The sequence below is a fragment of the Theobroma cacao genome, chromosome 3, assembly GCF_053813885.1.
Source record: "Theobroma cacao isolate CCN51 chromosome 3, ASM5381388v1, whole genome shotgun sequence".
Classification (NCBI taxonomy): domain Eukaryota; kingdom Viridiplantae; phylum Streptophyta; class Magnoliopsida; order Malvales; family Malvaceae; genus Theobroma; species Theobroma cacao.
In genome coordinates this window covers 29,796,242-29,823,590 of record NC_142641.1, presented here as the reverse complement: position 1 = coordinate 29,823,590, position 27,349 = coordinate 29,796,242, and the positions used below count along the sequence as shown (strand labels likewise).

The window sequence follows — 27,349 nt, the reverse complement described above, 5'->3', positions numbered from 1 at the left end:
TAGTAGCTTTAAGGGTAGAAGAGTTGCTGGGATAAAGTGAAATCAAATAGTTGCAACGCCACAGTACTGACTCTCAAACACTGTCGCGTTAAGAACCCCTAATGGCTAACAAGCAAGAGCAAATTGAGAGTGGCATGAAGATGAAACTCACGAGTTGAAGAATGGTCATTGGTTTTCATGCTAAGCTTTGTGGTTTGGAGTCTTAAGTGCATTGGGAGGTATTAAGATAAAGATGATGAGTGAAATTGCAAAGTTTTTTTTTTATTATTATTTTATTGCCTTATATATATTGGCATGTAAGAGAAAGAAAGTTAGAGAATTTTTTAGATGGTTACATAAAAATAAATTAACATGGGGAGTGTTAAGATGAATAATATGATGACTGAAGTCAAATCTTAAGAAATAAGAAAGACAAGAGATTAAGTCTTGTTAAAGACTAAAGAGGAAGCGAGCGAAAGGTTAGATGAATGTATGAGATACTGATAAGAGATGTCAATAGCAAGTGAGGAAAATGTAAATAAAGATTTCAATAATGATATAGCAAATGAGTTTATATAGAATATTGTTATGAGAATATACTGATCTTGTCTTGACCTTGTTGAAAGGAAAGGATTAGTAACAACACAAGTAAACTAGGTGACATGCTAGAAACCCATGGAGATAAATTGAAGCATGAGTAGTTGGGCATGCCTTTATGGAAATGATATACTTGGTGTATAAAAGAGTAAATAAGTGATTAAGTGTTTCAAAAATGTTGACACGCCCTTGAGAAAGAATTATAAGTTATACATGATGGGCATAAGATGCGTGACTTTGAAACTTGCTAAGGAGCCAAATGGCTAAGTTACGGGTTAAATGATCATATGTTATGAGACATAAATTTAAAATAAATATCCCTAAGGAAATACTCAAGAGAAGTTCTGCCATGGATCTTGTGAAAGCAAGCATTAAGTTATGTAGTTATAAAAAGGAAGCTATAAGCTGAGAGTGGTATAAGTATTAACATTAAAAAGTACTTGAGGAGAATTTAGTTTCAAGTCTTGTAATTTCAAGTACAATTTGTAAATTAGTTAAGGAAGAATGATGTTATATTCATATGAAAGAGTGGAATAAAGGATGATAGAAGTTAACCTTGATAATGAAGTCAGATAATGAAACTTTCTTAATATATTATGGGAATTGGAATTCGAAAATGCGTGAGGCATACATGATTCAAATGAATCTGAGTTTTAAGTGACAAATCAATATCGAAATGCAATAAGGATACAATATATAGGAGACATGAAGGATAATCGAGGAATAAGGATGACTTTTAGGAATTGTAGTATTGCATAAGATGCAATGATCAAGTCAAGATAAATTTTTGAGATACCAATGGGATTATAAAACATACACGCATAATAGATTATAATTCAATGGAGATGACATTGTGATGCAATGATATACAGTACAAGGAAACTTAAGCATATAATTGGAAACGATAAGAAGAGAATATAAGTATATAAATGATGAGGAACTATACACAGGCATGATGAGAATTTGTATGAATTATGAAGCTTATTCTATTGAATCTTGATTGTGGATGAGAATGAATTAAGAGAAATTAGTCTGAAGGCATTTGAAAATAGAGACTCGTATACATAATGAGGAATATAGACATTTGAATGTATATGTTTATGTATGTGTGGAGTAGTGATGTACCCAACTAAATGAATAATGGTTTTAGTGGTTCAAGATTTGAACTCAATATATTTGATGAGTTGTATAGATAATGTAACGATTAAGAATCTTATCAGAAGACGATTTATGGTGACCTAAGGAATTTTGGAGAAATAGTTAAGGGAATATAATCTATAGTACGATTAAGCCATATGAGATGGATTAATAGGATTAAGAAGATTGAAATTTCCTAAATGCAAAGTAAACATGAAATAAGTAGAAATAATTAAAGCCATTAATTTTCCTGAACGCTGAGGATATGTACAGGAATGAGTATGGCGTGTTAATGATGTTGTAAACTACACAATAGTGTATGAGGATAGGATGAATGAATGAAAGTCGAGAAGTTTGATATGGAATGAAGTAATAAGATAGTGATTGGTATACCTAAATAAGAATAAAATGCGATCGAAATTGGTATGATTGAGATGGAGTTATGGTTCAAGCTTAATGATAGTAATAGAAGCATGCTTAATGTCTCAATATAAGAGATCATAATTGTGAAGGTTATTGTTGATCTGATTTTAAAGGATAATAATAGACATAAGCGAAATACTTGAGTTGAATTGGAGGTAAATGAGGTGAACAAATCGAAATTCCCTATAAAGGGGAAGACATAAGAAGTCGAGCATTAGATGAGAAAATAATACCCCTACTTTTTCTCTGAGTTCAGTACATGAAATTTTGAGGTCAAAATTTTATTTTAAGGGGGGTAGTGTTGTCAAGCCCGACCTTATAAAATACTTTCCATGTCATTCATATGATTGACAATATGCTTGTATACTTGGAAAGCCTTGAAAGAAAAATCGTTAAAAGACGACAATGTACCAAATGGTACAATTAAGTTAATTTAAGTCTCGAACTAGATCAAATAGAGAATTTAAAATGAAATTAAGAATATTAAAGTCCCAGAATGGTTTAATATGGTGATTTGGAGTTCGAGGATCAATTTGAAGTCAAACTAGAATTTTTACTGTCCAGGGGCAAAATGGTCATTTGCCACCCAAGGACACAATGGGAATTTTTAGAAAAGAAATTTTTTAGCCCCATTTGACTTATTGGAGTATGATTTGAGTATTGGAGTATAATTTGAGGGTTTGGCAGTGAAAAAGTTTAATTCCAGTGATTTCTAGAGTGTAGGGGCAAAATCGTAATTTTGCCACCCGCGAACAAAATTTGAGATTTTGAGACAATTTAGATCAAATTTGACAAATTGGAGAATGGTATGAGTATAAGGGATGAAAAATATGTCTATGGGCAATTTTTCAATTTTTGGGGCAAAAATGTAATTTTTGACTTTTACGGGGGTAAAAGTGTAAATTTCAAAAATTACTCCACCAAGACTTTGGATAAGTCTGAGAATTTTACCTAAGCTATGGATATGTGGGACAAGAGTATGGTGAAAATTTGGAAACAAATGGATGGCTAGAATTTAAGGAATTAATAAAACATTAAAAAAATGAATAAAATAATATTATATTATTTTAGCCTTTAAAAAGGTAAAAATTCCGGAATTCTCATCTTCTTCAGCTGTCCAAACCAGGGGAGAAAAGGGGAAAAACAAAAACAAGAATCCTACCTGAAAAATTTGGGGAAAATCAAGAGAAATCAAGAAATCAAGCATTAAAAAGGTAAATTTCATTGATTTTCCTTGTGATTTTCACTACCCATGCATTTTTTTCTCATTTCTATGCAAAATTAGAAAGTGGGTATGGACACCCATGCTGGCCAAACCTCCATGGATGAGTTTTGAGCTTGATTTTTGGTTGATTATAATTGAATTAAGTGATTTTAGTTAAGTTATATTGAAATATAGCAAAAATAAGCTAAAGATATAATTTTCTCCCATTGAAACCCATTATGCTGAATTTTCTAGGGAAATATTGGCTGCTGATCTTGATGTTTATCTGAGGAATTATGATGAATAATGATGAATTATGAGCCTAGAAAAATAATGGGAATTTTTGGAGCAAAAATACAAATTTTTACCCACTAGGGGTATTTTTGTAATTTGCTATCGGGACTGATAATTTGCACCACACTGAGGGACATTAAGTCAATTTGGGTGCAATTGAGGTATAGAAACTGAAAAAAATTAATTTGGAGTTTAAACGGACGCGTATATCGATTTATCGGGTAAAAGACCAAAATAGGCTAACACCGCATTTCGACAAAAATTTAGACATTTTTGCATTCCATATCAAGCATTAGTAGTCTAAATTAGTTTAATTTCAATTTAGTACCAATGTGGTGAATTTCTCGATTTTGTACTGTGTCAAGGTGGTGAGTCCTCTGATAAAGGCAAGAGAATTGCACCCGAGGACCAATAGTCTGAGTATTTTGAAAATCCTCACTCTAGACACGGTGAGTAACCTTACCATCATTTTAATTATCTAAAGTATGTTTTTATTCGGTTTTGGTGAATTTTATGAAAATGAGTTCAAATGGTAAATTTTTATGTTTTGTAAACAAAATGAGTTTAAATGAAAATATTTTATAAATTGTCTTGAAACGAAATAACGATTTTGAAAATAGAGTAATTGGAGACCACTGATATGTTGTAAATTTAAAATTGAATTAATGGCTTATGTTATTGTATTGGCATGACTGGCTGGGCTGTGTTTTTTATGAATTATATGAATTGCTTTATTTTACCCTTGCAGGCTGGGTAGTAATATATTAGCCCTGTCATGCTGTCAAAATTTTATTGTATGGTGGGTTTGACCTGCTGCAGTGGGCTGGATTCTGTGGACTAGCCTATTAGAGGGGCACGGAATCCTGTTATATTTTTACCTCGGTTGGAGAGGCGAGTAGGGTAACTCCTGAGGTATAACTTTTAGAGTTCACTTCACGCCAAACCACCTCGTGAAGGGGAACTCGGCCAACGCCAAGGAATGGCTATGTTTTCAAAATAAAAACATGACTTTCTAATAGCCTTGGCGGACTCAGTTGGGATAGCCCTCGGCCAAGGTATCCCAAATAACTGAGTATGATAATAATTTTTGGCATGAGCCAAGCTTTTTAAGAAATTCATAAGCCATACTGGTTACTTGCTTTAAATAAATTGATTTCATTTGGTTGAAATAAGTTGAAAGATGATAAATTACAGTTTGATGAAATGTTTTAATAGTCTCCTTTTACTCGACTTTAGATATTTTGAGTGATGTTTGTTTACTCACTGGGATTTTATAATCTCACCACCCTCATTTCCACCCATTTCAGGCTCAGAATAGATTGTAGATAACTGATATCGGCGAGGATTACAGTTGAACTTGCCACATCCAAAGATTGTAGGTTCATTTCTTTTGCTACTTTTGGTCATTCGTGGGCCCACGTGTCACTGTAAATTAAATTCTATACTTTGGTTATCTGTATTACGGTATGTAAGAATTTATTTTGCTTTTACGCTATAAAAATTATTTATGCAGTGTTCTTAAAATATCGTTTTATGTGAAAATTGAATATTTTATTGAATATTTTTATTTTATTATAACAGTCATAATTCCATTTTAAACGAATGTTTTAGACATCCAAAATTATTTTTGATTAAGAAATATGTGTTTTCCACTTACATACTATATTTTTAGATGATTTTTGAGATTTTTGGGATAAATGACAAAAATACCCCTGTGAGACGGAAATTATTATTTCATTTGTTTAAGTTGGAAACAGTTTAAAATCTTTTAAAATGTGGTATTTGGAAACAGCTACCCACAGGGGAAATGAGAAGCTGATATTAAAGCCTTGCGGGGTCTCGGTTGACATTCTGGGTAATGAATGTAAATTGAGACGTAGCGGCGGTTGTCACGGGCTCGATGGGAGTTCCGGGTCGTGACACCTGATCTGAAAACATGAGGTTGAAAACGGTGAGTATAAACCAAGTGAGTGAACATAGGAAGGGAACAAACAAACGATAAGGAAAGTTTAAAAATCATGATGCAATTGCATTAAAAAAACAATGCAATTTAGTTTAAATCTTGTTAAAACCCTTCATTTAAACCCTTAGTTGTTTAATCATTGATGATGAAGGATCCATGAACAGCAAAGAATTTGGAGGGTGAAAACTTTGGTAGCATTCAAGCAAGTCAAGCGAAATAGATTGATCCTCGACGTAGCGGAAAGGCATTCGGGCACAAATCATCAGCTGCCCCAAGGGTTTCTCGCTACAGCGAAATTCTAGTGATGGTTTGGAATGCAACCACCCGAGAGTTTCTCGCTACGGTGAAATTTCTTGCTGCAGCGAGATTTCATTCTTGCTGTAGAGAAATCCAGGGCTGGTGTAATCCCTTACCACTCGAGAGTTTCTCGCTGCAGCGGAATGCATTCTCGCTGCAGCGAGAAATAAAGCACTTGAGCAAAAAGGATCTTTCTGCAATAAAAATCCATTTTTGTGCTGTAATAAAATCAATTTGCAAGTAATTAGCAATTTTCAAGATTCATCATGTGGGATTCAACATACAATACAATCACATATTATAGTCATAAACTTTCTATCACATATACATACATAAACATATATAAACACGTACACCACCCCGCCTGACTCAGCTCATGTGCACTCCCTACACGCTCAAGGCAATATCATCATCATATGCTCTCCCTACTTGCACATTTCCATATCATCATCATGTGCTCTCCCTACTCGCACATTTCAATCTCATCACACAATGATACCATCCAAGGCATATATATATCAACATAACATAGAACACATGGATTCATCACATCACATTACATATTTCACAACGTAAAATCGTTCCATTAAGAGCTTGTTCCCATGCATTTTTAAAGAAAGTCAAATAACATGTTTCATTTTTGTTTCCATCAAACTCATAAACCCTAACCCCAAAACATTTAATGCAAGTTCACTCACCAGTTTTTGTTGATGTTTTGATGGGCTCTAACTTCGACTAATATTTCGAATGGAGGTGTGGGGTTTCGTTGGAACCTATCACACATGACAACATCACCATCAACCCAACTTGGCATTAATACCAATCCAAAAGCTATTTCCTAAATCAAGTTCTACTAGTCATTCCTTGCTAGCTTCCAACTACTATTAAATGGCTATTATTTGCATTACTCTAGTCACACTAAAAATGAATAAACAACCTCAACAATAAAACACTCATAAATCTAATTACTAGACATTATCAACAACTAAAGAGATTAACCTTAACTCATACTCAGCTTAATGGTCTTTGTAGTTGAATTCTCTTTCAAAATTCTTCAAGCTAATAAGGGAAATCTCTCTCTCTCTCTCTCTCTCTCTCTCTCTCTCTCTACAGCTAGTGAGTGAATGTACTAAAGAGAGACTTTTGAAGGCTATTGAGGTGTAAAAGTGGAAGAGCATGAAAAACCCTATGAAAAGGTGTAGAAAAACATAAGAAATGAAGCTAATTTGGGAAAGTTATAAAGGTTTCAAGGGAGGCTTCCATGGAAAGTGCAAAGAAACATGGAATGGAAAGGAGGATGGGAGGAAGAAGAAGAAGAAGAGAAGCTGCTGGAAAACTGAAGAAAAGTTGTTGAAGATTAGATATTTATAGTTAAAGTTTATCCAATTTTCATACAATTTACAATAATGCCCTTAACAAGGCCACTTGTCTTCCTCCGTTCCTTTATACAATCTTTTTACTCCTTTGACATTGAGACAAAGTCCATAATAGTTTAAAAGTACTTGGGTTCATAAAAACTTAAAAATTTAGGCTCGAGGTACAAAATGACCATTTTACCCTTACTATGGAAATTATTAGTATTTCTATCTTTTTCATTTACTTTACCATCATTCATCTATTCTTTAGGCCTACGTAGACCTTAATAACATTAGAAAGCTATTTCTAGAAGCTCACCATGAGAAATGATGAAATTACCCTTGGTTCGTTTTATAAGGTCTATTCTAGTAATGGGTCTATAGAGGTTGAGGTCTCACAGTGGTGTCCAAAAATAAGAATTTAAAAAAAAGGTACATTTTTTTTCTTACTATATAAATTCTTATTTTTAGGATGAGATTATGTTACTTGCAATAAGAATGATCTGTGTTTCCGCTTGTGTAATTGGATTGCTTGCTTCCTTCATAAAACAATATTTTTGAAATTCATACTTGACACAATCACATCAATCCACTTAGGTCCAACTCCAACATACATATAAATTCTCTAACCTAGGCATTTTTATCTAGGCATACACACAACATTTAAGTACCATGGCAGCGCATACATTATGCAAGATGCATCACATGCATTTAATTAAATCCCACTCACTTTGACAATCGGAGGCACTCCGCATCAAGCTCAACTTTAGGCTTTAATTGTCCTCTAGCTCACAAACACATCAATAGCCTCCATTATCCCTTTGAACAAATTAAAACATCATAAAAATATTTATATCCTAGCTTTCAATAATATCCCAACTTTTCAAAAATACCCAATTTTAATATACATGCTTATTGTTCTATCAAATGAGCTAAATCCTTACCTAAGCAGTTGGGTTGCTCAAATTTAGGCTTCAAATCTATAATAAACTCAAGGGGAGAAAGTTTGACCAAATTTGAAAATATTTAGATTCGAGGTTATTAACCGATTAAATAGAAAATCAATCAGTAAGAACATGTAATCTTACCTTCGAATCAATTTCCTAAGCTTGGATCTAGTTGAAATAGGCTCCAAATGCCATTTAGGGCCTTAGGGTTTCGTATGGGATAGAAAAAGAAAGAGTAAAAAAAGAGGGTGAAGGTTTGTGCACGAGCTGATGCCCAGACCCTTTTTTTATTTTTGCCTTTGCCCAGTGATGTATCGATACATTCTTAACAAATTTCCCTTAAATCTATCGATACATGACGCCATGTATAGATACATTCTATTCAGATTGCTCTCTGCCTAAAATGTATCGATAGATTTGGGAATCTACCGCTACTTTTTCCCACATAATGTCCCCTGCTTTAAATCTATCAATACATTTGGACAATGTATCGATAGATGTTCATCCTACCAAGAATGTATCAGTACATTTGTTAATGTATCGATACATCTTTCCCTCAAATCTATCGATACATGAAGCCATGTATCGATACATTTTATTCAGATTGCTTTCTGCTTAAAATGTATAGATAGATTTGGGAATCTACCGATACTTTTTCCCACATAATGTCCCCTGCTTTAAATCTATTAATACATTTGGACAATGTATCGATAGATGTTCATCCTACCAAGAATGTATCAATACATTTATTAATGTATCGATACATTTGGCTTAGATTGCACCTTTTTTGTACTCTAACTTCTAAAAATTCAAACTTTAACACCCCAAAATCATTTCCTGTTTAAGTTATACTTCAAAATGACTATCTTAACTCATATTTATATACTTAAACACACAATCAAATCTCAATCTAAACTTTAAAATTCAAGATTTATCACCCATTCCTTAAATTTTTGGTTAAGTCTCAAGGTCTTGTGCTTTAAGTGCCACAATTATCATTCCTATCTCAACACATCAAGAATGCTCAATATCCAGGCATGTACTCATCACGTAGAGCCAAATCCTCATTATACTGTATGTCATATGGTACACAAATTAAAACTTAGTATAATTTACATTAAACATCATATTTATAAAAGTTTATGTGCCAAACATATGCACAACATTATTTTGAGCCTTCACATGCTCATATATCATATTATTAGAATCCTCAATGTACACTGAAATTCAAAGTCTTTCTCTATAAACCACAATAGCTCATATGCATGTACCACAAGCATATACATTTAGTTTTCAAGTTTACTCGTCAAATCATTTGGCCAGCATCACATTTGGGCCATATAAAAAATCAGGGGTGTTACATCATTTGTAATTTTATAACATGTAATGTTGACACGTAACATGTAATAGATTCTTATAACATGTAATATTTACACGACATGTTGATATGTCATAATGGATCGTGATGTGGCATTTTTCACTTGTTACGTGAATTAGCATTTTGACTAATGGTAATTAGTCAATTGTTGATTATAAAAACCTATTTAGTTCAAAATAAAAGCACATGGCTGTCACGACCCAAACCCGAAAGTCCATGACCAGTGCATGAGCCCAACAAGCAAGCCCAACAGACTTGAGTAAGCCTCAAAGTTCTAAATCATATGTCATATAGCCAAGGGATTTAATAATCAAATATTCATAATAAAATTCAAATATGATACATTATCCCTGGTTTATAATCCACATAAATATTCATAAAGCCATACGTTGGCCATCAAATCAGGTTCGTACATAACAACCTTTATACAATTCAAATGGCACATTGTGCCTAACATATTTTACAAATTAACCAAACTGGAAAGCAGAAGGCCCATATAGACTCAACAGAGTGATACGTTGGGAAGGAGACCTACCGGATGTTAATTACATGTTAGTCAAATTGGCAACACTTGCCACGTAACCCCATAGCTTCTCTTATATGCACATGGTACAACAGAAAGGTGAATCAACTAATTCTCAGTGAGGGGATATTGTCATAACATAATATTTCATATATATCTTATATATATCTAGGCCTATCTAGCCATAATATATTCATATTCAAACATCTCTAATTCAAAAGGTATAGGGATCATCTTAATATCCAACATGCACAACTCATCTTATTAAATTCTACCAGATCACATCTTAACGGCATATTATATCCACAATTCACAAGTTTTGTGTCCTCACATCAAATCAAGGCTTACCTTTAAAGTCGTTATCATTAAACTAGGATTCATTGGCACACCTTAGTTGTCGAGCCCAACCTCAAATTCCATATACAAATAATTGCTTATTCCGAAGCATTTCATCAAATGTCATTCATAGTAGTCACCACATATTCATATTTCAAATCAGATCATGCCATACTCGATGCATGTCATTATAGTCAAACGAATCAAATGAGTGGTCCTACTCTGGACATTATCAAATCACGCATGAGTGACCAATCGGTGGAGAAACAAATCACGCACAGGACAAAGCTGTTGGGTTGAGAAACATATCACGCGCGTGCCAAAGTAAAAGTGGAGAACAGATCAGGCACGGCGTCGAAGCAGTTGGCAAGGAATAAAATCATCAATTAGAGTAAAATCTCCTGACGTCTGTATCACCCGGAGTATTCTCAATAGATGGTATCAAAGCACTGCAGGCAGAAATCACAAGCAGGATTAGTGCCACCATCCCTGCAAGCACACACATAATCACAAGGTGTGGGACTCCACTCCATCTCAAGTCAAATCAATGACCAAAATTTATCCCTTTAATAGAACACATATCCAGAAATTAGGCCATCGTGCTTGTGACGTTCCATATTTCCACATCAAATCATATTCAAATTTAATGTGCTTCAGTCATCTCTAAGCTCGGTATAATTCTAAGTGCCTTCAAATCTCTAAGGCATCATCAAACAAAACATAATCACTCCATAAGCCCTTGTGCCCTTAACCACACATGGCCAATCATCATATTTAATTGTATCAAACATGGCTTAACAGCCTTATGCATATCCTTAAATCAACCATAAATACATGGGCATTCATGCACAAATCATATCCATAAGCAATCATGGCTCTTTGACCTCACATACTTAACATCACCTTGATCGCTGTGCCATTAACCCAAATACATATCATGCCCATATACCTAATTAAGCAATCCATTCATCACAATTTGGCACAATCTTTAATACATAATTCATATCGCACCATGTGTAAGCCACTTGCTCTAGGTCCTACATACTATGGGTTCCATCACAATGTCACTTTATGGCTCACTATAGATCACACGAGCACAATTTCCTATCTTAGATAACTAATTAGCCTAGTCATCTTCATTTAGGCACACAACCATAATTGTTCTCTAGCGTAGGCACATACCTTTAGGCAAACATACACACACACACACACACACACACATATTTCTCTAGCCTAGGCATTCTCATCTTGGCATACACACAACATTTAAGTACCATGGCAACACATACATTATGTGAAATGTATCACATGTATTTAATTAAATCCTACTCACCTTGATAATCGGAGGCACACCACAATCAAGCTCAACCTTTAGCCTCCAACCGTCCTCTAGCTCACCAATGAGTAAAATAGCTCAACTATCCCCTCAGACACATTAAAACATCAAAATCATAATTATTTCATAACTTTCGACAATATCCTAAATTTTTAAAAAGACTATTCAATATACATGCTCATCCTTTTAACAAATGAGCTAAATCCTTACCTTAGAAGATGGGTTGCCCAAATCTGGGCTCTAAATCTCTAATAAACTCAATGGGAGAAAGTTTGACCAAATTTGAAAATATTTAGATCCGAGGTTATTAACTAATTAAATTGAAAATCAATTGGTAAAAACGCTTAATCTTGCCTCCGAATTGTTTCCCAAGCTTGGATCTAGCTCAAATAGGCTCCAAATGTCATTTAGGGGCTTAACGTTTCGTATGGGGTAAAGAGAGAAAAAGAGAGAATGGGTTTTATTTTTAAAAAGGAGGAATGCCTGAAACCTTTTTTTATTTTTGCCTTCCCTTTGTGATGTATCGATACATTTGGCAAGGTATCGATACATTTGCCCATATTTCGACTAAATGTATCGATACATTAGGGTGATGTATCGATACATTTCAGGGATAATGGTTTTGGGTGCTCTTTGCTTCAAATGTATCAATACATTTGAACAATGTATCGATACATGTTCATCTTTGGCCAAATTTATCGATATATTCTTGAATGTATCAATACAATTCCTCATGTAGGCCTTGTATTGTTCATCCTGCCAAGAATGTATCGATATATTTACTAATGTCTCGATACATTTTGCCCAGAATGTGCATTCCCTACACTCCAACTTTCCAAAAATCCAAATTTAACCTCTCAAATCACTTCTCGTAAGTTCTTTAATTCATTTCCACTCATAAAACACTTCAAATCATTCATATAGCATGAAATCTTACACATAAACATTCAAAAATATTATCAAATTCATAATCTCGCTTAGTCTTCAAACCATATAGTTCACCATATTCAAGCTCTAAGATTAGTGGTTTAAGTACCACAATTATCATTCCCATCTCAACTCATCAAGAGTGCTCAATATCCGAGCATGTACTCATCACACAGATTCAAATCCTCATTATGCTCTATGTCACATAGTATACAAATCAAAGCTTGGCATAATTTACATTAAGTGTCATATTTATCAAAGTGCCAAACAATGCACTATACCATTCATGTGCCAAACATATGCACAACATTATTTTGAGCCTTCAAATGCTCATTTATCATATTCATTACTCTATGGACATAGGCATACTCTTAAACTCTTAAACATATACACCAAAAATTCAATTTAGCTTATCAATTGGCTTAGCTATTTCATCATATCATTAGAATCCTTAATGTGCACTGAAACTCTTAAACATGTACACCAAAAATTCAATTTAGCTCATCAATTGGCTTAGCTATTTCATCATATCATTAGAATCCTCAATGTACACTGAAATTCAAAATGTTTCTCTATAGACCACAATAGCTCATATGCATGCTCCTCAAGCATATACATTAAGTTCACTCATCAAATCACTTGGCCAACATCACATTTAGGCCACATCAAAAAATCAGGGGTGTTACAATGGCCTTGATTGGATATAATAGAAAAATAATGACTAATTTAAATTTTCTTAAATAGTTCAAAGACTTTTTAATATGTGTTTATATTTGATACACCGTTAACTCACCAAATGTTATTACCTTGTTAATGACCTAAAATTAAACAGCTTTAGAGATTTGAAACTAAATATTAAAAGTTTCTTTAAAATATTCATAATTTTTTCTTTCTCCAACTCCATCACAACTGATTTTTCTTGTTTTCCTCTTTCTGTCTCTCTCCAACTCCATTAACCTCTTTTTCTTCCATTAAATTAAATTTGACAAACTTGTGCAATTTTAAGAATAATAATATAATTAAAAATTTCAAGGTTAAAAAAAATAATTCTTTCCTTTACTGACCCAAATTCCTTGTTGTTGCATGGACAGTGTACCTTTTTCTAGCAGGTTTTTGATCAAGGAAGAACCTAGGTAACGTATTGCACCTGTCACATAGACCTCAGTTTCCTTCTTCATTGAGTGAAGATTAATTTCAATGAATGATCTCTATCTTCTTCTTCGACGAATCTCTATATGTAAGAACAAGGTTGTAAGTCTTTTTATAACTGACTTAAAACACTGAAATATTGTTTGCTAACTATATATAAGAACAAGTGTAAGTCAATTAAAAAAGACTCACAACCTGGTTTTTTTTTTTTGAAAGGCCAATTGATGTAACATTTGCTTAGATATGTTGCTCATAATAGCAAAATATGTAAAGTATTTTTTTTTTTTACAACTTGGGGCATAAAATTTCTAAGCATTGACTAATTCTAATGTTAATGGTTGCAACGGAGAAGGGGTGAAAAAAAAAGTACCAAAATGCTATCTTGAGCATAAATCTACCACATTTAAAATTTTCCATAATTACCTATACAGATACATGTAAATTCTCTCCCTATGGCTTATTTAGATTAAATAAATGAAGGACATAACTTGTGCTTGCAAATAAGCAAATCTTATTCAGGCTACAAATGGAAAACCCAATAATGCCGCACAAGAGTTTATCTAGTTAAGATACAATTGTTGAGTTGATTTGCAAGCTAGAGTTGAAGATTCTTATTAATTTAAGTTCTTGATTAAATTACCATGAGCAACGAAAAATTTATTAGAAAAGTTTAGCAACCGTGCTGGATTTCATTAGAATATCTGATGTTTGTGTTCAAAGGCGAAATTAGCTAACTTTTGTTGGGGGTCAAAGACAGAGGAATCAGAGTTAAAAATTTTAAAAACAAATGTATTGAACTTAACTAACAATCCATCAGCATTGTTGAAAAATCGTATTAGACGATTTATTAGTTGAAATGATAAATTTTTTCCACGGACAGTTGTTACCAAAAAGGGTAACTTCTACAACACTTGTTCTGTTATCAAAAACTTTTAATCCAATGAAGTGGAGTGAGTTTCATTCGATCAATTTATGTACTATCCTGAACAAAATAGTTACTAAACTGTTGGCTAATCGATTAGCAAAAATTTTGTCAAAATTAATTTCAGAAAATCAAAATGGATTTGTGGGTGGCAGGCTTATCAATGATAATATTCTTTTAGTTGAAGAATTAATCCAAAAAATTGATCAAAAAGCCAAAGAAGGAAATATTGCTTTAAAGCTTGATATGATGAAAGCATATGATCGTTTGAGTTAGAATTTTCTATTTTCTATGATGCGAAAACTTGGATTCAATGAGCAGTGGATTAACATGATTTAGAGATGCATATTTAACTATTGGTTCTCATTACTGATCAATGGGGCTTCGATGGGATATTTTAAATTTGAGAAAAGTTTGACACAAGGTGACTCCATATCTCCATTTCTTTTTATCTTGGTGGCTTGTCTAGGGGATTAAATGCTCTTTATGAAAATATTCTTCATTACATTATTCGGTAGGCGATTTTATGGTAATAAGTCATCTATTTTTTGCTAATGATATAATTATTTTTACCAATGGGAATCATTTAGCCTTGAGAAAAATTCAGAATTTTTAAGAGTATAAAATGGTCTCTGAACAAAAAAATTAATCAACAGAAGAGTTGTTTTATTACTAGCAATAAAATTGCTAATTCTAGATTGCAGATAATTCACTTTGCCATGGGTTTCGCTCGCAAGAAGCTGCCAATTACTTACTTAGGGGTGCCACTATACAAGGGACCAAAAAATTCAATCTTATTTGATTCCCTTATATTGAGAATTAGAGAAAAAATTTCTTGATGGGAAAATAAGGTTTTGTCTCCAGCAAGATGGATAACTTTAGTAAGGAGTGTCTCATCTTCTATGTCTTTATATATGCTTTAAGTGCTAAAGCCTCCACTTTGTGTAGTTAAGAAGATTAAATGAATATTTAATAGCTTCTTTTGAGGAGATTCTACGCTGCCAAACATATATATTGGGCTACTTGGAAAAAAAATTGTTATCTTGGTAATGAAGGTGGTCTTGATATTCGTAGCTTAATGAATGTGTTTGAAGCATTCAATCTTAAACTTTGGTGGTGGTTTCAGACTTCAAATAGCTTATGGGCACGATTCATTAATGGTAAATATTATGGTCATTAAATTCCAATGCAAGTCAAAGTTAAGATCCATGATTCTCCCATATGGAAGCGTTTGATGAGTGGTTGCCAAATTGCTGAAGAAGACATTCGATGGAAGATAGGAAAAACTGAACTTTTCTTTTGGCATGACTGTTGGATGGGTGAACAACTATTGGTAATTTTTTTCCCTTCCCAATTACATTTTATGATTAAAGTATGCTATTTTTATGATAATAATAAATGGGATGTGGACAAATTAAAAGCATTTCTTCCTGAATTTATGGTGGAAGACATAGCCAATATTCCCTTTGAAAAATCTTTTGATGATGTTGCATATTAAGTCCCTACTTCAGATGGTGAGTTTATTACCAATAGTGTTTGGGAGATAGATCATCAAAAACAACTTGTAAGTAATGCTTTCGAATTAGTATGGCATAGAAGCATCCCACTCACAGTTTCATTCTCTTTTTGGCAAGTACTTAAAGGATGGTTACCTATTGAAATCCATTTAAAGTCCAAGCGGTTTCAGCTAGCATCAAAATGCTAATGTTGTTATACTGAAGAAACCTTAATGCATGTTTTTTAGGAAGGTTCAGTGGCACACCAGGCATGGTTTTATTCGAGAGATTATACAAAGTACAATCACATTTTGGTTTTGATTCCAGTTTTTATATGTTGGTTCTTATGGGTTAAACGAAATGATGCTAAACATAGGCAATTGGGAGTCTATCCCCAATGTGTTATATGGCGAATAATGAAGGTATTGATTCAGCATCACAAAAGAAATCAAATGCACATATGGTAATGGAAAGGTGCTATGCAAATAGCAAAGTTGTGGAATATCAACTTTCCTATTCAACCACCCATGCCACCCCAAATTATTAGATGGTTGAAGCCATGCCTTGATGAAATCAAGTTGAATGTGGATGGGAGCTTGAAAAACAGTTTTCAAAATGCGACAAGGGGAGATATCACACGTGACCATACATGTATGCTTCTCTTTGGTTTCTTTGAAAATTTAAGACCTCATAATTCTTTAAAAGCTGAATTGTTCACTCTTCAAAGAGGACTTCTGCTATGCCGTGACCACAATACTTCTAAACTTTAGATTGAGATGGATGCCAAGGTGGTAGTAAACATGATATTGGAAGGGAGTACCGGATCATATGACATTCTATTTATCTTATCTTCCATTTGAAAATGTTTACATCATTTTACTTACCGAATCACTCATATCTATCGTGAGGGCAACCAAGTTGCAAACTTTCTCTACAACCAAGGCTATTCACATCTAGGGCTTAAGGTGTTCTTTAATGTCGAAGGTGAGCTAAATGGTATCTTAAAGTTAGATAGAATTAATTTACCTTATGTTAGATTTAAATATATGTAAGGGAGTAGTGCCCCTTATTTATTTCATCTGTTGTAAGCAAGTAATAGTATTTAGCTCATGCTTTAATAGATTTTATACAAAGGAAGTAATACTCCCTTTAGGACTTACCACTTTTCAATCTCATGTACTTTTAGAGGTAAGGTTCATGTCCCCCTCCTTAGTGTACTTCTCTTTTTTATCTTTCATAAACTTTAACATGGTAGTTGGCTTTGAGAAATTTTTTCAACTTAAAAAAAAAACCTTAACCAACAATCAAAAGATTAATAATATAAAATAATTTTATATAACATGTAAATCAAGAAAAGAAAGACTTACAATAGTCCTTTAGATGCCCGACCATGTTTCCTGGATTCAAATTCATTAATTATTAATTATGTACTGAAAAAACAACCATGTCTTTAGAATTGAGTCTTGGACGTTTTGATTTACATTGTTCTGGTTTATGATTTGAAGCATTGAGACTTGATGGATCAAGTGTAGAAGGATCATTTGGACGATTTATATATTTTCTTTTAAAGAATTTATCAATCGAATTGTCACGACTCGGTACTCCCCTCGAGCCCGTGACAACCGTCGCGGTGTCTCGGTAGACACTCATTGCCCGAAATGTCAACTCGAAACCCCACAAGGCTTTACTATTAGTTTCTTATTTCCCTTGTGAGCAACCATTGTCAAATATCGTGTTCTAAAAGATTTTAAACTGTTTCCAACTAAAAATAAATAAAATATTAATTTTCGTCTCATAGGGGTATTTTAGTCATTTTTTCTCAAAATTTTTGAAACTGGCTAAAACGTAATATACAAGTACAAAACACATAATTCATATTCAAAATGAGTTTAAAAGTCTAAAATCTTCATTTAAAACGAAATTACGGTTATTTGAATATAATAAGAAAATAAAAGAAATATTAAGTAAAATATTCTATTTTCTTATAAAACAATATTTATAGAGTTATACGTGAATAATTTTTATAGCGTAAAAGCTAAATAAATTTATACATACTGAAATACAGTAAGCCAAAATATTTAATTTAATTTACAATAACAAGGGGGGCCCCCGAATAAACAAAAGTAAAGAAAATTGTGAACCTACGGTTTGGAAAATGCAGATCCAACGGTAGTCCTCGATGAGATCAGCTATCTACAGCCTATACTGAACCTGAAATGGGTGGAAAGAAGGGTGGTGAGATTATAAAATCCCAATGAGTAAACAGACATCATCATAAATATCTAGAGTTGAGTACATGGAGACAATAAAATAAATCATTGTAAACTGGGTCACAGCATTAGAATACATTTCATTTAAAATATGTAAAGAGGCTTGTGAATTTCATAAGAACTAGACTTGTGCCATAAATCCATTCTCAGGGACACCTTGGCCTAGGCATCCTACCGAGACCGCCAAGGCTATTAAAATTCACATTTCACATAAATCATGTTTTTATTTTGAAAACATAGTCGTTCCTTGGCGTTGGCTGAGTTCCCCCTCACGTGGTGGTTTAGCGTGAAGTGAACTCTAAACTTTACCCCAGGAGATACCCTACGCGCCTCTTCGTTCGAGGTAAGAATATAATTGGGTTTACTGTGCCCCTCTAAAAGGTTGGTCCACAGAAACCCCATACTGCAGTGATTAATTAATATATAATCCACCATACAATAAAACTCAATAACATGATATAGCAATTTTGTAATTCGCAGTCTTTCAAGGCAACCAAACAATTCGTATTTCAATACAATTGCCAACTAGCCAATCATGCCTGATTTATCATAAGCCAATCAATTTAAACAGTCAAATTGCCACAATTAACAGTCTCCGTGTACTCTATTTTTCAAAATCATTATTAATTTCAAAACAATTTATAATTTAATTTCATTGAAATACATTTATTCATAAAACATGAAAATTTACCTTTTTAAATTCCTTTTCCCATAGAATTCATGAAATCCGCTAAAAACCACCTTAGATAATTAAAATGACAATAAGTTTACTAAAATGTCTAGAGTGCAGACCTTCGACGCACTCTGTCTACTGGTCCTCGGATGCAATTTCCTTACCTTTATCGGAGGACCCACCACCTTGACACAGTACAAAATCGAGAAATTCACTACATTGGTACTAAATTGAAATTAAACTAATTTAGACTATTAATGCATAATATGGAATGCAAAAATGCACTGGTAACTATCTAAACTTGGTATTGGCCTAATTCGTCTAATCACCCGATTAAATTACTAACGCGTCTAATTTAATTCCAAATTAATTTTTTTCAGTTTCTATACCTCAATTGCACCCAAATTGACTTAATGTCTCTCAGTGTGGTGCAAATTATCAGTCTCGACAGTAAATTATGAAAATACCACTAATGGGTAAAAATTCATATTTTTGCTCCGAAAATTCTCATTATTTTTCTAGGCTCATAATTCATCATTTCTTAACCAATTCTCCTAGAATAAAAATCAAACTCATCCTCACTCATACATGGTAAATTTGGCCATTAATGGTTGTGGAAGAAAATAAATTCTTTTCTTATTGTTTTGTTTCTAAATATGCTAAACTAACTAAAAACACTAACATAACTTAAAATCAAATAAATCCAACAACTTTCTCTCTCCTAACCCATTTTGATCAGCCAACAATTCATCATGAAAACATGTAATTTAAGCATGGAAAATATGGAGAAATGATCAAGGAAAATAGATTTCAAGCTTAAGTTGAAAAATCCTACATTTTTCACTTGTTTTCCTTGATTTTCCACACTTTTTCTCTTGAAATTCCTCACCTAGGGTTTGTTCTTCCTCTCTTTCTCTCTCTTCCTTGCTTGGCCAAATATTTGGAGAGTAATGGGCTGATTTATGCTGATTTTTAAGTTAAATATTAAATTATCCTAAGCTTGACACATGGCATTTTCTTATTGGTCCATTTTTAAAATTTTAAAAATTTAAACATTTTATCTCCACCACATGATTAGTCAAAGGTCAAAAATGAGGATAAAGGAAGACAATGTGCTGGAAAAATATCCTGGTAGTGAAAAATTACAATTTTGCCCCTGGGATGGCAAAATTACCATTTTACCCCTATACTCCAAATTATACCGAAATTAAAATTTTTTACTTCTAAACCTCAAATCATACTCCAATAAGTCAAATTATACTCTAATAAGTCAAATGCGGTCAAAATTTTTTTTCTAAAATTCCCATTTTGTCCCCAGGTGGCAAATGACCATTTTTCCCTTGGATAGTGAAAACTTCGATTCGACTCCAAATTGATCCTCAAACTCTGAATTACCATTTTGAGTCATCCTTGGATTGTGACGATCTTAATCTCACCTTAAAATTCCTATTTGATCTAGTTCGAGGATTAAATTAACTTTGTTGTATCCCTAGTACAATACCGACTCTTGTAAATTTTTCGGGACTCTCTTAGCATGAAATCATGCTATCATCACATGTATGTAATGACTAGTATTTTATAAGGTCGGGCTTTACAGCACTACCCCCTTTAAAATAAAATTTTGACCTCAAAATTTCACTTACCGGATTCGAAGAAAAGATGTGGATATTGGTTTCTCATCTGGCCCTCGACTTCCCACGTCATCTCTTCCATTCGAGCATTCTTCCACAATACTTTCACCATTGGAATGCTCTTATTCCTTAGCACTCGATCCTTTCGATCTAGAATATGTACAGGCTGCACCTCGAACTTCAAATCGTCATGCAACTCAATGGGAGGTGTCTGTAAAATGTGAGAGGGATCGGGAACATACTTTTTCAACATCGAGACGTGGAAGACATTAGGAATCCGATCTAACTCTGGGGGTAATTCAAGTCTGTAAGCCACTGGCCCAATCCTTTCAATGATATGAAAGGGTCCAATGTATCTTGGATTGAGCTTTCCCTTCTTCGCGAATCAAATCACATCTTTCATTATCCAATAAATACCACAAATTATCACAATAGCATAATCAAATAAGATTTAATACTTGGAATTTTCAAATTATTACCTTTCCAAGGAGAAACCTTAAGAAAAACTTTATCGTCAACTTCACACTCCAAATCTTTCCTTCGTTTATCCGAATAATTCTTCTACCTATCTTGAGCTGTCTTTAACCGTTCTCGGATAACCTTGACCTTATCATTTGTCAGATCAATCAATTCCACATTCACCAATTTTCTCTCACCTATTTCATCCCAACAGAGCGGAGTTCGGCACTTCCTTCCATACAAAGCCTCGTATGGTGCCATCCCAATACTAGACTGAAAACTGTTATTATACGCGAACTCCACCAATGGCAAATGTCTGTCCCAACTCCCAATAAAGTCAACGACACAAGCCCGTAACATATCCTCCAAGGTCTGAATAGTTCTCTCAGATTGACCATCTGTCTGCAGATGAAAAGCAGTACTAAATCTCAATTTAGTTCCAAGAGCTTCCTGAAATTTCGACCAAAATCGAGAAGTAAACCGAGGGTCTCGATCTGACACAATAAAAACTAGAACTCCATGCAATCTCACAACCTCATCTATATAAAGTCTTGTCAACTTCTCAATAGAATACGTGCTATGGATAGCCAAGAAATGGGCGGACTTAGTCAATCTATCCACAATCACCCAAATAGCATCCTTCCCACTTTGTGTCTGCGACAAACCCAATACAAGGTCCATAGTCACGTGTTCCCACTTTCATTTAGGAATCGGTAAAGGTTGAAGAGTACTTGACGATTTTTGATGCTCCGCCTTAATCTGTTGGCATGTGAGACATTTCGTTACAAACTCTGCTATGTCTCATTTCATACCCAACCACCAATAACTTTCTTTAATAGTCCGATACATCTTGGTGCTTTCGGGATGTAAAGCATAGGCGAAAGAATGAGCTTCCTCCAAAATAGCTCGTCTCAACTGGTCATCCTTAGGGACACAAATTCGGTCTCTAAGCATCAAAGTACCATCATCGCTGAGTCTAAACTCACTAGTTTCTCCATCTTGCAGCTTTTAAACTTCTTGTTTAAGCCAATTATCAGATTTCTGCAATTCTCTGATCTGATTCAACAATGAAGGTCTCACGATGAAACTAGCAAGTAGGGTTCCATCCTCACCATTATTCAACTGGATCCCTAGAGATTTCATCTGAAGCAATATCGAAAAATAAGAACTCTGAAGTACTGGTAATGAAGATGAGGATTTACGACTTAAAGCATCCGCTACAACATTTGCCTTTCCCGGATGTTAATCAATCACCAAGTCGTAATCCTTAATCAACTCCAACCATCGTCTTTGTCTCAAATTAAGCTCTTTCTGGGTGAGCAAATATTTCAAGCTTTTATGATCAGTAAAAATTCGACAACGCTCACCATATAAATAATGTCTCCAAATCTTCAATGCGAAGACTACTGCTGCTAACTCTAAGTTATGAGTAGGGTAATTCGTCTCATGCTTTTTCAACTGTCGGGAAGCATAAGCTATTACTGTCTCATTCTACATCAATACACACCCTAATCCCAACTTAGATGCATCACTATATACCATAAATTCTTTTCCACTAACAGGAAGTGTTAAAACGAGAGTGGAGGTTAACCGGTTCTTTAGCTCCTGAAATCGATTCTCACAAACATCATCCCACTCATACTTAACTCCTTTACGAGTCAAACGAGTCAGAGGAGCTGCTATCAAAGAAAATCCTTGAACAAATCTCCGGTAATAACCTGCTAAGTCAAGGAAACTACGAATCTCAGTTACCGTTCTCAGTTGCTCCCATTGCAAGATTGCCTCAATCTTCTTGGGATTGACATAAATTCCAACTCCGGACACCACATGTCCAAAGAAAACCACTTCCTTCAACCAGAATTCACATTTAGAGAATTTGGCATAGAGTTGCCTCTCGGGCAAAGTTTGCAACACAATGCACAAATGGACAGCATGTTCATCATCATTCTTCGAATAAATCAAGATGTCATCTATGAACACTATCACAAACTTATCTAGATATGGATGGAACACCCTGTTCATAAGATCCATAAAAACTGCTAGGGCATTAGTCAAACCAAACGGCATCACCAGAAACTCATAATGCCCATAACGCGTCCTGAAGGCAGTCTTGGGTACATCTTGCTCCTTAATCCTCAACTGATAGTACCCATATCTCAAATCAATCTTAGAGAATACCATAGCATCTCGTAATTGATCAAAAAGATCATCTATCCAGGGTAAAGGGTATTTATTCTTGATGGTCACTCAGTTCAGCTGATGGTAATCGATACACAATCGAAGAGTGCCATCCTTCTTCTTTACAAATAGAACTGGTGCTCCTCAAGGAGAAATGCTAGGGTGAATGAAACCTTTATCCACCAAATCTTGTAACTGGACTTTCAGTTCCTTCAACACTACCGGAGCCATTCTATATGGAGGAATAGAAATAGGTGCGGTACCTGGAAGTAAATCAATAGGGAACTCAAGCTCTCGATCAGGAGGTAGTCCCGGTAAATCATCAGGAAATACATCAGGAAACTCACTTACTATTGGGACATCCTCTAACTTAGGTTCCCCCTTTGAAGTATCAATCACGTATGCCAAATAAGCAAGATACCCTTTTGCACTAATTTCGAAGCTTTGATGGCCGAGATTACACAGGACAGTAATACTCGACGTTCCCCTACAAACACAATCTCTGCTCCCTTCGAATTTCGAAGAACAACTTCTTTTCGAAAACAATCCACATTCGCTCGATGTGTAGTTAACTAGTCCATAACCAATATTAAATCAAAATCCAAGATCTTTAGAGGAATTAAGTCACCCCTAAATTCTTCCTCACCTACCCTTACCCCACAGTCTCTATATCAAGTATTTTTAATCAATTGTTCTCCTAGAGGGGTATGCACTACAATTTCTCCCTCTAATGGTGACAGGTTTCTATCAGCAATTGATGCAAATGTCGTACTCACATAAGATCCATCTGAGCCAGAATCTATCAAAACATAAGCATCTTTATCAAATAAAGACATAGTACCTGTCACTGCTCCAAGTCAGACCCGTGCCTCATCTTCTGTCACAGCGAAAACTCTTGTCAAGGTATGAGTCTGTGGTCTCGAAGGTGGATGTGTCGGGGTATTACTCTCCACACCAGACCGTATGGCTATTCCTTGTCTCGGTGGTAACCCAAAAGAATCTCTCATCTGCATATCAATGCGAGCTGGTGGAGATGATGCAGCTACAGTGGCTCGTCCTAACCGTGGGTAATTACTCTTAATATGACCCGGCTGATCACAATGAAAACATAATGCAGGCCCCCTACATAGCCCAACATGATAATTTTCACAATTTCTGCATCTGTCAGAACCTCCGAAACTCTTCCCAGAACCAGTCATAGTATATCTGCTAAACCTCAAAGGTCTTTGCTGTGATGGTGGAAATGAAGGTCGAGGAGATGTCACGGAAACAGAAGTAGTGCTCCCTGAAGTCACTGAGTCCTTGCCTCTTTTTACTGGCTGACTAGAAGACATACCATGATTCTTTTTTTTTGCAAACTCAGTCCGAATCCTCCTATTCTCAATCGTGAGCTTTTCAATCCGTAAAGCCATCTGTACCACCTCCTTATGTGGCTCTCTATCAGTCACTGTCATCCGCTCTCTAATCTCATTACGGAGCCCTTCCTCGAAATAGCTGGCCTGATCCTACTCAGATTTCACCAGATCCGGCATATATAACATCAACTCGTTAAAACGAGTTTCGTACTCCTCTACAGTTAGATTCTCCTATTTCAAACTTAGAAATTCTCTCTTCTTTTCTTTCTGATGAAAATAAGTGAAATACTGACCATCGAATTCCTTGAGAAAATCGGACCATGTTTGAGGAGTAGTGGAACGGGACTTCACCGAATTCTACCAGGTACGAGCCCTCTTTTCTAATAATCTCGTAGCCACCATCAGCTTCATGTCGTCATCTAATCCCATATTAGAGAGAGTCTCTGAAACCTGATTAATCCAGTCCTTTGCCATAGTGGCATCCAACTCACCCTTGAAAGACACACAACCGAGCTGTCTAGCCTCTTTTAGCTTATTGGAAATAGATACATCCTGTACCGGTGGTGGAACAAAAGGAGTAGCTGGAGGTACTATAGGTGGAACTTGACTAGTTTGAGCTTGACTAGCCATTGCGGTAAAGAAAGCTGCTAATGCCTGTGCGACCTCGGTAGGCATGGCGGGAATACAAATAGGTGGCTGAGGAGGTGGAGGATGTGGAGGACTATCGGCCTGCTCAGCAGTAGGTGCTGCCCGAATGGTGGATGCAGCTGATTCCTCCTCTACTGTATCTGGCTGATGACGTTGGGAACGACCTCTTCCCCTCCCAACCAATCTAGTGAGAGGTGGGCGTCCGCATCGAGGAGGCATTATAATCTATAAAAGAATACGAGCAAGTTTAGGTAACCTTAGGCTCTATATGAAAATGCATACATTCTATTCGACCTAACCTAATTTAATCCGGGGCCACACTGAAACTGTAAATTTTTAAAACAACTTTAAAACTAAAAACTCTTATCTTTAAAATCAAAAGCTCTGATACCAATTGAATTGTCACGACCTGGTACTCCCCTCGAGCCGGTGACAACCGCCGTGGTGTCCTGGTAGACACTCATTGCCCGGAATGTCAACCCAAAACCTTGCAAGGCTTTACTATCAGTTTCTCATTTCCCTTGTGAGCAACCATTGTCAAATATCGTGTTCTAAAAGATTTTAAACTGTTTCCAACTAAAAATAAATAAAATATTAATTTTCGTCTCACAGGGGTATTTTGGTCATTTTTTCTTAAAATTTTTGAAACTGGTTAAAACGTAATATACAAGTACAAAACACATAATTCATATTCAAAATGAGTTTAAAAGTCTAAAATCTTCATTTAAAACGAAATTACGGTTATTTGAATATAATAAAAAAATAAAAGAAATATTAAGTAAAATATTCTATTTTCTTATAAAACAATATTTATAGAGTTATATGTGAATAATTTTTATAGCTTAAAAGCTAAATAAATTTATACATACTGAAATACAGTAAGCCAAAATATTTAATTTAATTTACAATAACAAGAGGGCCCCTGAATAAACAAAAGTAAAGAGGACTGTGAACCTACGGTTTGAAAAATAAAGATCCAACGGTAGTCCTCGATGAGATCAGCTATCTACAGCCTATACTGAACCTAAAATGGGTGGAAAGGAGGGTGGTGAGATTATAAAATCCCAATGAGTAAACAGACATCATCATAAATATCTAGAGTTGAGTACATTGAGACAATAAAATAAATCATCGTAAACTAGGTCACAGCATTAGAATACATTTCATTTAAAATATGTAAAGAGGCTTATGAATTTCATAAAAACTAGACTTGTGCCATAAATCTATTCTCAAGGACACCTTGGCCTAGGCATCCTTCCGAGACCGCCAAGGCTATTAAAATTCACATTTCACATAAATCATGTTTTTGTTTTGAAAGCATAGTCGTTCCTTGGAGTTGGCTGAGTTCCGCCTCACGAGGTGATTTACCGTGAAGTGAACTCTAAACTTTACCCTAGGAGATACCCTACGCGCCTCTCCGTTCGAGGTAAGAATATAATGGGGTTTACTGTGCCCCTCTAAAAAGCTGGTCCACAGAAACCCCATACTACAATGATTAATTAATATATAATTCACCATACAATAAAACTCAATAACATGATATGGCAATTTTGTAATTCGCAATCTTTCAAGGCAACCAAACAATTCGTATTTCAATACAATTGCCAACTAGCCAATCATGCCTGATTTATCATAAGTCAATCAATTTAAACAATCAAATTGCCACAATTAACAGTCTCCGTGTACTCTATTTTTCAAAATCATTATTAATTTCAAAACAATTTATAATTTAATTTCGTTGAAACACATTTATTCATAAAACATGAAAATTTACCTTTTTAAATTCCTTTTTCCATAGAATTCATGAAATCCGCTAAAAACCACCTTAGATAATTAAAATGACAATAAGTTTACTAAAATGTCTAGAATGCA

The 27,349-nt window shown here is 34.7% G+C and overlaps 1 long non-coding RNA gene across 1 annotated transcript; it reads left to right on the top strand.

The window, feature by feature from the left end:
* The first annotated feature begins 3,243 nt into the window (after window positions 1-3,243).
* Window positions 3,244-5,081, top strand: LOC148763685 (uncharacterized). Its single transcript, XR_016025088.1, has 3 exons — window positions 3,244-3,350; window positions 4,000-4,083; window positions 4,942-5,081. It is a non-coding gene; the product is annotated as an uncharacterized LOC148763685 (long non-coding RNA).
* The last annotated feature ends 22,268 nt before the right edge of the window (window positions 5,082-27,349 follow it).